General features: G+C 47.2%; 1 protein-coding gene across 4 annotated transcripts in view; it reads left to right on the top strand.

The window, feature by feature from the left end:
* The window catches only part of LOC134225992 (unconventional myosin-XVIIIa), a 543965-nt gene that overhangs the window by 169914 nt on the left and 361282 nt on the right, over nt 1-12769 (top strand). The gene's annotated exons all lie outside the window — the stretch shown is intronic.

Below are 12769 nucleotides of genomic sequence, written 5' to 3'. Positions count from 1 at the left end.
GTTGAAAGTCACTTCTTATAGTACTTATCACCTTGAACAGGTAAATATTAAACGGTTGGTATATCACAATAGATCTAAAAAATGGTCGCAGTGATAATCACCCAACAGAAAGAAAAAAAAAAAAAGATATGTGACAAGTATGCTACTCGGGGTACTGCCATCCCCCAGAAGTAGTACTGGGAGGTAGTTCCTGGGGGAAACGATGGCGGAGTCCAAGGGAGTTTAGTCGGTATTACCGGTATGGTCGAGCCCGACACTCCAGTACACTTCCGTGTGGTAGCTTGGCAACTACAATGCACGTGTGCTGGGTTAGTATGTAAATGCATTCTCCCTTGTAAAAAAATACACACACACACACACAGGGCAGCAGGGACTATGTCCAAGGGTTTGACGACCCCTCCCCACGGCCTCTGCGAGTTAGAGAGCTTGCCTAGGACGTGGTGGGGCTTGACAGTGTGCTCTGTTAAACCTCTATAAAAAGCTGCATGTGTCGGTAAGCAGGCTTTATCAAAGCGACCGTGCGCCGCCCAAAGCACACAAGCCCAGCAGGAGTGCCAACCGGCTCATCAGGATTGATACCAGTAAGATCCTGATTATGGTATACTGGTCAACGGCAAACGTAATCGGATAAATCTTGATTTATGGATAGGATTAAGTGTGTAAGAGCTGACGGTCGAGCTATTCTGTTACTTGAGTAAAAACGAGTGACATCTTTTTGAAATGGCAAGCAGGCTAATAGTTCGACTGCCTCCGTCCCAATAAAGAACCTGGCAGGCCTCCGGTAACGCTCAAAATCTGCCACCAATATCGGTGGGTAGTAGGTTCAGATGTAGTATTCCTGATTTACGCCGATCCGGCTCTGAACACGGTGCTATAAGGCACCGGAGTCAACCCTTGCATGGACCTCACTGTTTACACAGGGACCCATGGGATCACAAGAGGCGACTACCTACAGCAGGTGAAGATAACGGCCCGGAGGGGGGCCGTTTTATCATGAAATAAATTCCAGAAAGCAACGAAGAAGCAAGTGGGGCGAACCCGTTCGCCAAAAGCGGGCTGACGAGGTCTCCGCCTCAGCAAACCCAAGAAGAAGAAAAAGAACAGCATCGAGAGGTACTACATCGAAAAACCACTCAAGTGAGCAGCCAAGACCATAAAAGCGAGGAGCAGAAGCAGCAATATCGCGACAAAACGCAACAGCAGTTGCCCACAAGCCACGGATGGAACATAGCCCAACAACAGCCGAAAGTTCTTATCGCAAAGAGCTCCACGAGTATGTCGATAAGAAACACAACGTGCACAAGGACATCAAGGAGCTGGTGTTAAAGATCCGGAAAGCCCTCGGGTCAGTAATGACAGATTGGAATAATCTGACGCAGAGAGCAGAAAATGCCGAGAGCGAGCTGGCTTCATTTTATCAGCGGCACCATTACAGGAAACATCTCAATTGGTCCCTGGAGGACTTGGCAATAACGGAGAAAAGAAGCTGGGGCGGCCGGAAGACACACCGGTCTCTGTGCCTAAGAGGAATAGATCATCGCCAGGAGACGAGCGACCAGGAGGCTCCAAAAAACAAAGGGAGGCTCTACGCAAACAAATGGTTGCCGCACAGCCGGACCAAGCCAGTGGCGGCAGCTTAGTGGCAGGTGGTCCAAAAGAAGACGAAGAAGAGCCGCAGCAAAATAGACGAGCGGCAAAAAATCACCAAAAGAAGCATGAAGAAGAAGGGTGAAGCATTGGTGGTGAAGACTAGCGAGGAAAGATATTTGGAGGTCCTGCGAACAATAAGGACAGCTCCGGAATTGAAGGACTTTGGCGCAGATGTACAGAGAATCAGGCGCACACGGACGGGTGACATGATTTTTGAGCTGAAAAATGACTCCAAGAATAAGAGCTCATCATATAAGCAGCTAACGGAGAAGGTGGTGGGCGGTAAGGCACAGATGAGAGCTATGACGCCTGAAGCGCGCCTCCAATGTGTGGACATGGACAAAATTACCACGGCGGACGGTAACTACCGCAATGAAGGAGCAACTCGAGTTGGGCGATGTTGACATTACAATCCGACTAAGAAGGGGTCCATCAGGCACGCAGATCGCTGCTATAAAGCTTTCGGCAGATGCTGCTGACAAAGCACTGTGAATCGGCAGAATAAACGTCGGATGGTCGGTGTGTTCGCTGAGCCTCTCTCAGCAACCAGAGGTGTGCTTCAAGTGCCAAGAGTTTGGCCACCTGGCACGGAACTGCAAGGGCCCTGATAGGTCAAAACTTTGTAGAAGATGCGGTGAAGAAGGTCATAAGGCACAAATTTGCAAAAAGCCACTGAAATACCAGATCTACAGCGATGGACGCAGAGACCATGTTACTGATGGTCAAAAATGTCCAGCGTTCAGACAGGCGATGTCAAGTAAATTACAGTGATACAAATTACGGTAATACAAATTAACCTCAACCACTCTGATACTGCGCAGCACCTGCTGTGGCAATCTGCGAGGGATTCGAAATGCGACGTTGCAATCATCTCTGACCCATACCGGATCCCATCAGAAAACGCTAATTGGGTAGCGGATGAATCAGGAACCGCCGCTATATGTACGGTAGGAAGATACCCTTACCAAGAAATTATGTATCGCGCAGCTGAAAGCTTCGCGATCGCCAAAGTTAACGGAATTTATATATGTAGCGTTGGACGTTGGACGATTGATCAGTTCAACCGGATGCTGGATAAGGTAGCAGAGGAACTTATCGACAGGAGGCCAGTCGTCATTGCTGGGAACTTCAACGCCTGAGCAGTAGAGTGGGGCAGTCGCTGCACTAACCCTAGAGGTTGGAGTCTACTAGAAGCACTTGCCAGGCTCAATGTAGACTCGACGAGCACATATCGAAGGGATGGCAGAGAGTCCATCATCGATGTTACCTTCTGCAGCCCTGCCTTAGCAAGGAACACGAACTGGAGAGTCTGCGAGGACTATACGCATAGCGATCATCAAACGGTCCTACATTATGTCGGAGAGAGGGTACATTCGGAACCACGCGAGAGCAGTATCAAGGAGCGAAAGTAGAAGACAGAAGCCTTTGACAAGAATGTGTTTGCGGAAGCAATGCGATTCGAGCGCAATCTTCAAAATCTGAGTCCAGACGAGCTGGTTGCAGCATTGACCCGAGCCTGCGATGCAACCATGCCGAGAAAGGTACAGCCACGGTATACACGTAGGCAAACCTATTGGTGGGATGAAACGATCGCAGAACTCCGTCGTAGCTGTTTTCGAGCAAGGAGGAGGATGCAGAGAGTCCGCAGCGATGTAGAAAGAGAAGAGCGCAGACCACTGTTTAAGGCGCAAATCAGGCTCAATGAGGCAGCTTGCATGAAATAGCTCTGCCACAACGCGGATGCAAACCCATGGGGGGGGTGCATACAGGGTCGCTATGGCTAAGATTAAAGGCCCAGTGATATCGCTAGAGAGGAGCCCAGAAAAACTCAAAACAATTATTGAGGGACTGTTTCCCCATCATGAAGCACCAGTCTGGCCTTCCACACCGTATGGTGAGGCCAACACCAGTAGAGATGAAGCCCGTGTCACTAACCATGAACTGGTTACGGCAGCAAATAGACTAAAAACTAATAAGGCTCCGGGACTAGATGCCCCAACTTGGTCTTGAAAACGGCGATCCAGGTTAATCCGGATATGTTTCGCACCACATTACAGAAGTGCATAGACGAAGGAAACTTTCCCGATTGCTGGAAGCGGCAAAAGTTAGTACTGCTGCCGAAGCCGGGTAAGCCACCCGGAGATCCATCGGCCTACAGGCCTATTTGCCTGCTAGGCACGGTCGGAAAATTCCTTGAGAGAGTCATCCTTAACAGGCTGGCGATCCACACAGAAGGTGCAAACGGATTATCAAGCATGCAGTTCGGGTTTCGGAAGAGCAAGTCCACAGTTGACGCCATCCGGATAGTCGTCGAAGCAGCTGAAGCAGCCAAGAAGCAAAATAGGAGAGGAAACCGCTACTGCGCTGTGGTAACCTTAGACGTGAAAAATGCGTTCAACAGTGCCAGCTGGGAAGCAATAGCCAGCTCCTTACACAGGATGGGGGTTCCAGGGTACCTGTGCAGAATTCTGAAGACTTCGAGAATATGACGTAGGTCTACGAAACACACAAAGGCCTGAAGAGAATAGGCATAACAGCGGGTGTTCCCCAAGGCTCCATTCTGGGCCGACGTCGTGGAACGCGATGTACGATGGGCTGTTGCAGTTAACACTACCAAGTGCTGTGAAGATCGTTGGGATTGCGGACGATGTGGCTCTCATTGTATTCGGTGAAACAATAAAATAGGTGAAAGTACAAGCAGGGCAGGCGATAGAAATAATCGAAAACTGGATGTGCGAAAAAAAGCTGGCATTGGCCCATCACAAAACTGAAGTGATGATGATCAGCAACCGAAAGGCAGTACAGCATAGTACGATTACGGCCGGAGAAGTCACCATCGCCTCAAAGCGAGAGGTAAAGCACCTTGGGGTAATGATCGACGCGGCTCAATCAATAGCCACGTCGATTATGCTTGCGAGAAGACAACTAAAGCGATCACAGTGTTGACCAGAATCATGTCAAACAGTTCTGCAATTAGTAGCAGTAAGAGAAGACTCCTGGCCAGCATATCCACGTAAATTCTCAGATACGGAGCTCCGGTCTGGGCGGCTGGTGTAATCACGAGGAGAAATCTGACTCGGCTCAATAGCATTAACACGCCGAATACTGTGATCAGAAAATCATGGGAACTAAATTTTCAAACAGCTGGTTCTCAGCCGTCTTTCGACCGATTTTCACAATTCTTTTACGGATGTTTTACCCATCTCGACTACTTTCACCATATTGGTGAGTTATGTTTCTAGGGATGCTCATTTTTTCCCTAGAGAGGTGTGACTAAGGATGGTTTTTCTAAAATTCAGTAAAATTTATTTTACATGACATATTTCAGTGTAAACAACACTTACAGGTTCCAAAAATGTTTTATAACACTATTCTACTATTGACTATACTATGTGTGAACAATATGTTTCTTCTGGACATCCCTAGGGACTCCAAAACGACCTCTATAACTGATGAAAGATGATATGCAAATTTTGCCGAAGAAAACTTCTAAAACCCGTGCCAATGGAAATCCGTCATGTTCATGCCTGTTCGAAATGGCCATATGTACGATATTTTACTCAGTTTTGCCTAAGCCAGATGTTCTCGGATCTCCATACTGTTCCGGAGTTTGGATAAATTGGTCTACCAAGTCAACTGCGCTCGATAGCTATCCGAAATCGACCAGTCATGTCCATATAAGTCCGCAAAGCCCACGCGTATGATTTGCAGCTCAGATATACGCGAACCAGATGTTCTAGGCTCTCCAAACTGTTCTGGAGTTTAGATCAAATGGTCTACCATGTCAACTATCGACCACTGTTCTGGAGATTGGATAAATTGGTCTACCAAGTCAACTGCGCTCCATAGCTATCCGAAGTCGACCAGTCATGTCCATACAAGTCCTAGAGCACACGCGCATGATTTGCAGTTCAGATATACCCAAACCAGATGTTCTAGACTCTCCAAACTGCTCTGAAGTTTGGACCCATTGGTCTACCAGGTCTACTGCGCTAGATAGCTATCAGAAATCGACCAGTCATGTCCATACAAGTTCATAGGGCCCACGCGTATGATTTGCAGCTCAGATATACCCAAACCAGATGTTCTAGGGTCTCCAAACTATTCTGGAGTTTGTATCAATTGGTCTACCAGCTCAACTTCGCTTGATAGCTTTCTGAAATCGACCAGTCATGTTCATACAAGTCCGTAGTGCCCACGCGTAAGATTTGCAACACAGATTCACCCAAACCAGATGTTCTAGGCTTTCCAATGTGTTCTGGAGTTTGTATCAAATGGTTTACCATGTCAACTGCGCTCGATAGCTATCTGAAATCGACCAATCATGTCTATAGAAGTCCGTAGAGTCCACGCGTATGATTTGCAGCTTAGGTATGCCCAAACCAGATGTTCTAGGCTCCCCAAACTATTCTGGAGATTGGATAAATTGGTCTACCAAGTCAAATGCGCTCCATAGACCATAACTATCCGAAATCGACCACTTATGTTCATACAAGTCCGTAGAGCCCACGCGCATGATTTGCAGTTCAGATATATCCAAACCAGATGTTCTAGGCTCTCCATACTGTTCTGGAGTTTGGATAAATTGGTTCACCAAGTAAACTGCACTCGATAGCTATCTGAAATCGACTAGTCATGTCTGTACAAGTTCGTAGAGCGCACGCGTATGATTTGCAGCTCATATATACCCAAATCAGATGTTCTAGGCACTCCAAACTGTTCTGAAGTTTGGATCCATTGGTCTACCAGGTCTATTGCGCTCGATAGCTATCCGAAATCGACCAGTCATGTCCATACAAGTCCGTAGAGCCCATGCGTATGATTTGCAGCTCAGCTATACCCAAACCATATGTTCTAGGCTCTACAATCTTTTCTGGAGTTTGAATTATTTGGTCTACCAGGTCAACTGCGGTCGATAACTATCTGAAATCGACCAGTCATGTCCATACAAGTCCGCAGAGCACATGCGTATGATTTGCAACTCAGATATACCCAAACCAGATTTGCTAGACTTTCCAATGTGTTTTGGAGTTTGGATTAAATGGTTTACCATGTCGACTGCGCTCGATAGCTATCTGAAATCGACTAGTCAAACCCATATAAGTATTTAGAGTCCACGAGTATGATTTGCAGCTCAGATATACCCAAAACAGATGTTCTAGGCTCTAAAATCTGTTCTGGAGTTTGGATTATTTGGTCTACCAGGTCAACTGCGCTCGATAACTATCCGAAATCGACCAGTCATGTCCATAAGAGTTAGTAGAGTCTACGCGTATGCTATGCGACTCAGTTATATCCTAACCAGATGTTCTATGTTTTCCAAACTGTTCTGGAGTTTGGATCAATTGGTCTACCAGGTCAACTGCCCTTGATATCTGAGATCAACCAGTTATGACCATACAACTCCGTAGAGCCCATGCGTTTGATATTCCACTCGCTTCTTATTAAACAAGATTCTCGGTTCTCAAAACTATTGTGGACTTTGAATGAATTGGTCTACCAGGTCAACTGCGCTTGATGTAAATCTGACAGCAACCAAACGTATTCATACAAATCCTGAAAGCACACGTGTATTGTTTGAAACTCAGTAATACCCGAACCAAATATTCTAGGTTTTTAACAGTTCTGAAGTAGACAAATTTATTCAAACTTTAAAATAGTTTGGAGAACCTAGAACATATGGTTTGGGTATATCTGATCTGCAAATCATACGCATGGGAATTATGGAATTTTATGGACATGACTGGTCGATTTCGGATAGCTAACAAGCGTAGTTGACATGGTAGACCAATTGATCCAAACTCCAGAACATATTGGAGATCCTAGAGTAGCAGAGTGGGGGCAGCAGGGACTATGTCCAAGGGCTTGACGATCCCTCCCCAGGCCATCTGCGAGTTGTGGCGCCTGCCTAGGATGTTGTGGGGTTTGACAGTGGGCCCTGTTAAACCTCTATAAAAAATTGCATGTATCCGCAAGTAGGCTCCGCCAAAGCGACCGTGTGCCGCTAAAAGCGCACAAGCCCAAGTCCTGGTGTTAGGTGGGACGCTACACAGCCCTGACACGACGGCCCTCCGGCGAGACAGGAGGTTTGCGCAGGCCCAATAAGCCGCCTGGAAAACCAATAATTACGAACAATATAAGAGATAATGTGACTCGATATAATCAGTAAAGACCTAGGCGACGAATTAAGGATCACGATTGGAAGCTTGGAACATGGAACTGCAAGTCGCTAGGTTTCGCAGGTTGCGATAGGATGATCTACGATGAATTAGATCCCCGCAACTTTGACGTCGTGGCGCTGCACGAGATTTGCTGGACAGGACAGAAAGTGTGAAGAAGCGGGCATCGGGCGGTTACCTTCTACCAAAGCTGTGGCACCACCAACGAACTGGGAACCGGCTTCATAGTGCTGGGAAAGATGCGCCAACGCGTGATTGGGTGGCAGCCAATCAACGCAAGGATGTGCAAGCTGAGGATTAAAGGCCGTTTCTTCAACTATAGCATCATCAACGTGCACTGCTCACACGAAGGGAGACCCGACGACGAGAAAGAAGCGTTCTACGCACAGCTGGAGCAGACATACGATGGATGCCCACTGCGGGACGTCAAAATCGTTATCGGTAACATTAACGCGCAAGTAGGAAGGGTGGAAATGTATAGACCGGTCATCGGACCGGATAGTCTGCCCACCGTATCGAATGTCAACGGCCAACGATGCATAAACTTCGCAGCCTCCCGTGGAATGGTAGGCCGAAGCACCTTCTTTCCCCGCAAAAATATCCACAAGGCCACATGGAGATCACCTAACCAAGAAACGGAAAACCAAATCGACCACATTCTAATCGACGGTAAATTCTTCTCCGACATTACGAACGTCCGCACTTACCGCAGTGCGAATATTGAATCCGACCACTACCTCGTTGCAGTATGCCTGCGCTCGAAACTCTCGACGGTGTACAACACGCGTCGACGTGGGACGCCGCGGCTTAATATTGGGCGGCTACAAGACGGTAGACTAGCCCAAGAATACGCGCAGCAGCTGGAAGTGGCACTCCCAACGGAAGAGCAGCTAGGCGCAGCGTCTCTTGGAGATGGCTGGAGAGATATTCGATCCGCCATTGGTAGCACCGCAACCGCTGCACTTGGCACGGTGCCCCCGGATCAGAGAAACGACTGGTATGACGGCGAATGTGAGCAGTTAGTAGAAGAGAAGAATGCAGCATGGGCGAGATTGCTGCAAGACCGCACGAGGGCGAACGAGGCACGATATAAACAGGCGCGGAACAGACAAAACTCGATTTTCCGGAGGAAAAAGCGTCAGCAGGAAGAGACTGTGAAGAGATGGAGCAACTGTACCGCGCTAATAACACAAAGTTCTATGAGAAGTTGAACCGTTCACGTAAGGGCCACGTGCCACAGCCTGATATGTGTAAGGACATAAACGGGAACCTTCTTACGAACGAGCGTGAGGTGATCCAAAGGTGGCGGCAGCACTACGAAGAGCGCCTGAATGGTGATGTGGCAGACGAAGATGGCGGTATAGTGATGGACCTGGGGGAACGCGCGCGCAGGACATAATTCTACCGGCCCCGGATCTCCAGAAAATCCAGGAGGAGATTGACCGGCTGAAGAACAACAAAGCCCCTGGGGTTGACTAACTACCAGGAGAGCTATTTAAACACGGTGGTGAGGCACTGGCTAGAGCGCTGCCCTGGGTCATTACCAAGATTTGGGAGGAGGAAGTTCTGCCGCAGGAGTGGATGGAAGGTATCGTGTGTCCCATCTACAAAAGGGCAATAAGCTGGATTGTAGCAACTACCACGCAATCACATTGCTGAACGCCGCCTACAAGGTACTCTCCCAAATTTTATGCCGCCGACTAGCACCAATTTCAAGGGAGTTCGTGGGGCAGTACCAGGCGGGTTTTATGGGCGAACGCTCCATCACGGACCAGGTGTTCGCCATTCGCCAAGTACTGCAGAAGTGTCACGAATACAACGTGCCCACACATCATCTATTCATCGACTTCAAAGCCGCATATGATACAATCGATCGGGACCAGCTATGGCAGCTAATGCACGAAAACGGATTTCCGGATAAACTGACACGGTTGATCAAAGCGACGATGGATCGGGTGATGTGCGTAGTTCGAGTTTCAGGGGCATTCTCGAGTCCCTTCGAAACCCGCAGAGGGTTACGGCAAGGTGATGGTCTTTCGTGTCTGCTATTCAACATCGCTTTGGAAGGGGTAATACGAAGAGCAGAGATTAACACGAGAGGTACAATTTTCAATAAGTCCGTCCAGCTATTTGGCTTCGCCGACGACATAGATATTATGGCACGCAACTTTGAGAAGATGGAGGAAGCCTACATCAGACTGAAGAGGAGAGCCAAGCGGATACTTTGGACTCCGCAAGACGCTCCGATCGAATAGAGTACGCCGCCGTACCAAACTGACAATCTACTAAACTCTCATTAGACCGGTAGTCCTCTACGGACACGAGACCTGGACGATGCTCGTGGAGGACCAACGGAAAGGAAAGTGCTGCGTACCATCTATGGTGGAGTGCAGATGGCGGACGGTACGTGGAGGAGGCGAATGAATCACGAGTTGCTTCAGCTGTTGGGAGAACCATTCATCGTTCACACCGCGAAAATCGGACGACTGCGGTGGGCCGGGCACGTAGCCAGAATGTCGGACATTAACCCGGTGAAAATGGTTCTCGACAACGATCCGACGGGCACAAGAAGGCGAGGTGCGCAGCGGGCATGGTGGATCGATCAGGTGGAAGATGTCTTGCGGACCCTCCGTGGCTGGCGACGTGTTGCCATGGACCGATCCGAATGGAGAAGACTCTTATATACCGCACAGGCCACTTCGGCCTTAGTCTGAATAAATAAATAAATAATAGAGTAGCAAATCATACTCGTGGGCTCTACGGACTTGTATGGACGTGACTGGTCGATTTCGGATAGCTATCGAGCGTAGTTGGCATGGTAGACCATTTGATCCAAACTCCAGGACACATTGAAAAGCCTAGAACATCTGGTTTGGGTATATCTGAGCTGCAAATCGTACGCGTGGGCTCTACGGACTTGTATGAACATGACTGGTCGATTTCGGATAGTTATGGAGCGCAGTTGACTTGGTAGACCAATTTATCCAATCTCCAGAACAGTTTGGGGAGCCTAGAACATCTGGTTTGGGCATATCTGAGCTGCAAATAATACGCGTGGGCTCTACGGACTTCTATGGACATGATTGGTCGATTTCGGATAGCTATCGAGCGCAGTTGACATAGTAGACCATTTGATACAAACTCCAGAATACATTGGAAAGCCTAGAACATCTGGTTTGGGTGAATCTGTGTTGCAAATTATACGTATGGGCACTACGGACTTGTATGGACATGACTGGTCGATTTCAGAAAGCTATCGAGCGCAGTAGACCTGGTAGACCAATGGATCCAAGCTTCAGAACAGTTTGGAGAGCCTAGAACATATTGTTTGGGTATATCTGAACTGCAAATCATGCGCGTGTGCTCTACAGACTTTTATGGACATGACTGGTCGACTTCGGATAATTTATCCAATCTCCAGAACAGTGGTCGATAGTTGACATGGTAGACCATTTGATCTAAACTCCAGAACAGTTTGGAGAGCCTAGAACATCTGGTTCGCGTATATCTGAGCTGCAAATCATACGCGTGGGCTTTGTGGACCTGTGTGGACATGACTGGTTGATTTCGGATAGCTATCGAGCGCAGTTGACTTAGTATCCAAACTCCAGAACAGTTTGGAGATCCGAGAACATCTGGCTTAGGCAAAACTGAGTAAAATATCGTACATATGGCCTTTTCGAACAGGCATGGACATGACGGGTTTCCATTGGCACGGGTTTTAAAAGTTTTCTTCGGCAAAATTTGCATATCATCTTTCATCAGTTAAAGAGGTCGTTTTGGAGTCCCTAGGGATGTCCAGAAGAAACATATTGTTCACACATAGTATAGTCAATAGTAGAATAGTGTTATAACACATTTTTGGAACCTGTAAGTGTTGTTCACACTGAAATATGTCATGTAAAATAAATTTTACTAAATTTTGGAAAAACCATCCTTACTCACGCCTCTCTAGGGAAAAAATGAGCATCCCTAGAAACATAACTCACCAGTATGGTGAAACTAGATGAGATGGGTAAGACATCCGTAAAAGAATTGTGAAAATCGGTCGAAAGACGGCTGAGAACCAGCTGTTTGAAAATTTAGTTCCCATGATTTTCTGATCACGGTAGTCCGCGTTAGTAATTTTATCACGATATTCGTAGTGTTAATAGGCTGATGGCCATTATAGTGGAAAGTGCATACCGTACCATATCGATGGATGCGGTTTGTGCCATAGTAGGAATGAACCCCATAAACATCTTATTAGAGGAGGACTGTGAGTGCTACAGACTGCGAGGAACGGTTGGTGCTCGCATGATTGCGAGAGCCGATTCGATGAGGAAGTGGCAGTTGGCTTGGGACAGTAGTTCGAAAGGAAGGTGGACATATCGGCTCATTCCGAACCTGTCGCTGTGGGCAGATTCATGGTTCGCCATGCGTCGTAGCTTAATCTTGATGGTATCACATGACCGCTGCCATTTCCGAATGCTGCTTCTGATCTTATTGTTGAGTTGCTTCGTATCTTTAGCCTTCCAATACCTTTCGCTACAATGGAGCTAACTAGACCAAAAATACTTTAACAATTTTCGAAACATTTAAACGCTTAGAATTGTCATCGTGTACTTTTCCACGATCTTTGTTCGCTTGAAGGAATTGTAGAATGCGCGCCGCAGTACTTCCTGATTCGACGGCATGTTGTATACAACTGAGCATGTTGGAGTAAAATTACGTGGGCGGCAATTTTCTGAATGTTATAAGGATTCATTAACAAAAGGTAATACCTATTTCTTCAAAAACAATAATGTTCTCATGGAAAAGTATTGAAGTATTCAAATTCCCGTTATTTAGTGGCCCCCCGTTATTATCATAAATGGCGTAATCTGAATACGCTATAAAGTTTCATGTGGACTTCCAAATATAATTTAAATTTTGTTTTTGATTTTTATGCACAAGAAACA

This window comes from Armigeres subalbatus, chromosome 3 (genome assembly GCF_024139115.2).
Source record: "Armigeres subalbatus isolate Guangzhou_Male chromosome 3, GZ_Asu_2, whole genome shotgun sequence".
Taxonomy (NCBI): Eukaryota; Metazoa; Arthropoda; class Insecta; order Diptera; family Culicidae; genus Armigeres; species Armigeres subalbatus.
Note: the sequence above shows the minus strand (reverse complement) of the source record. Positions and strands in the feature narration are given on the sequence as shown.